We start from the raw sequence: 2,331 nt of genomic DNA, 5'->3' as shown, positions 1-2,331 counted from the left end.
CTAGCATAGTTAGGGGTCAGCAAATGTTCCTATTTTCTTGGGTTTAGTTAATAACTTTACCTTATTTATTTCAGTATTATTTTCACATAATATTTCCACAGCCATTCCTGCTACAAACTCAAGGCAACACAGCCTCATCTTCCTGGTCTGACTAGCACTGAGCTAAGTTGGAAGGTCTAGGGCAGCTGGCTTATGCTTCCAAACAGTACTGCAGAGAAGGACCCAGGTCACACAAAACTGGGTCCAGGGCTATAGAGGGCAGGCCAGTACTAGAAGAGTGTCACCACTGCAAGGTTGCAGGGTTATCCCAGCTGTGATTTGTGGACTTTCTCCTCACTTGGATGAGCCCCTACTCTAGAGCCAAATTTCACCCACCAACAGTTACTAGAATGGTTGAAGCCATGCGGGGACCATAAAAACAGAGATGCAGGGACAAGAAAATGCCATCTCAACTCTAAGTTCCACACTTTCCTGTTCAAACACCAAGCTCAGGAGTGAGTTGTTTTTCTCTCTGTGCATGAGCAACTCTTTCCTTTTTCCCTCCCAGACAGTCCCAGAGGAGGATGGCTGCAGATAACACCTCCCCTGTGACAGGGTTTATCCTTGCAGGCTTAACAGACCAGCCAGGACTCCAGCTCCCTCTCTTCTTCCTGTTTCTGGGCTTCTATGTGGTCACCATGGTAGGGAACCGGGGCTTGATAATACTGATTGGGCTGAACTCTCATCTTCATATTCCCATGTACATCTTCCTCTTCAACTTGTCCTTCATTGACTTCAGTTACTCCTCTGCCACCATCCCCAAAATGCTGATGAGTTTTGTCTCAAAGAAAAACATCATCTCCTACACAGGGTGTATGACTCAGCTGTTTTTCTTGTTTCTTTGTCATTTCTGAATGCTTCGTCCTGTCAGGAATTGCATATGATTGCTATGTGGCCATTTGTAAACCACTGTTGTACATGGTCACCATATCTCCTCAAGTGTGTTTATTTCTTTTGCTGGGTGTCTACGGAATGGGAATTTTGGGGGCTATAGGGCATACAGGTAACATGCTGTTTCTGACCTTTTGTGCAGAAAACCTTGTCAATCATTATATGTGTGATATCCTTCCCCTCCTTGAGCTTTCCTGCAATAGCTCTTACATGAATACTCTGGTGGTCTTTATTCTTGTGGCCTTTAGCATTGTGGTGCCCATTGTGACCATTTTTCTCTCTTTTGGCTTCATTATTTCTAGCATTTTACACATTAGTTCTACTGAAGGCAGATCCAAAGATTTTAGTACCTACAGTTCTCACATAATTGCAGTTTTTTTTTTACTTTGGCTCAGGAGCCTTTGTGTACCTTAAACCACCTTCTATTATACCCTTTCACAAGGACAAAGTCTTCACACTGTTCTATACCATTGTGGTCCCCATGTTGTATCCACTACTCGACAGCCTCAGGAACAAGGATGTCAAAATAGCCATGAAGAAAACCTTGGGCAGAATAACTTTCTCTTGAAAGGAATTGAAAATTGAGTAAAGAGGTGAGAATTTTTAGAGTGTTGTTATTATTTTAGCATTATCATCAATAAAGAATTCAACCTCATGCTTTTGTATTCTATATTTAAAGGAAGTTTTAACTCTCCCAGATGGATTTATTCTCTTTCACCATCACCACAACTCCTCCTTCTATATTTTATGAAAATAGTCTTTGTAATCATACAATATACAATATTGAATGGAGTTTCAGAATCATTTCATCTAGTCTAAAAATATAAAAATCTACCTGGTGGCAGAGCCGGGACTGAAATCCTAGCTTGAATCTCAATTTAGTTTGTTTTTCTTTATGCCACGGTTTTTTTGCCTCATTTCTTTCTTGGAAGATGTAATTTCACATGTTAGTTGACCTAGTACATCTAAATTAAAAATTGATCGACAGTAATTTTATTGTACTTGCACAACATAATTTTAATATATCACATTTTGCAAGAGTATAGGACGTGAAAAATTTTGTTGAGTAGGTCTTGGGAAAATGACAAGATCAGTGTCTGATGAGTTTTGTAGTGTGTAAATTGGTAGCATGTTAGTTTTCCCCCAAGGAAGGGGGGAGACAAAAAACATCCCCAAGAAATTTAACTATGGTAGCAATATATACATACATTTTTTTGAATTGTGATGATAATCTGAAGTCACCCATAGACAAACACTTTAAACAAAACTGGCCTACAGGCCCTTACCCTCTGGTCTTATACAAAGACCCATAGGGGAGGAAAACTGGGAAGACCCGGTTGAGCTATTAACATAGGGAAGAGGATATGCTTGTGTTTCAGTTCCCTCAGGTCTACCACTATG

General features: G+C 40.3%; 1 pseudogene; it reads left to right on the top strand.

Moving 5' to 3' along the window:
- Nucleotides 1-563: 563 nt before the first annotated feature.
- Nucleotides 564-1,498, top strand: LOC118991443 (olfactory receptor 8B12-like; annotated as a pseudogene).
- The last annotated feature ends 833 nt before the right edge of the window (nucleotides 1,499-2,331 follow it).

This window comes from Sturnira hondurensis, unplaced genomic scaffold, assembly GCF_014824575.4.
Source record: "Sturnira hondurensis isolate 20B ecotype Veracruz unplaced genomic scaffold, ASM1482457v3 Scaffold0007552, whole genome shotgun sequence".
NCBI classification, from domain to species: Eukaryota; Metazoa; Chordata; class Mammalia; order Chiroptera; family Phyllostomidae; genus Sturnira; species Sturnira hondurensis.
This window is presented reverse-complemented; position numbering and strand designations above follow the sequence as displayed.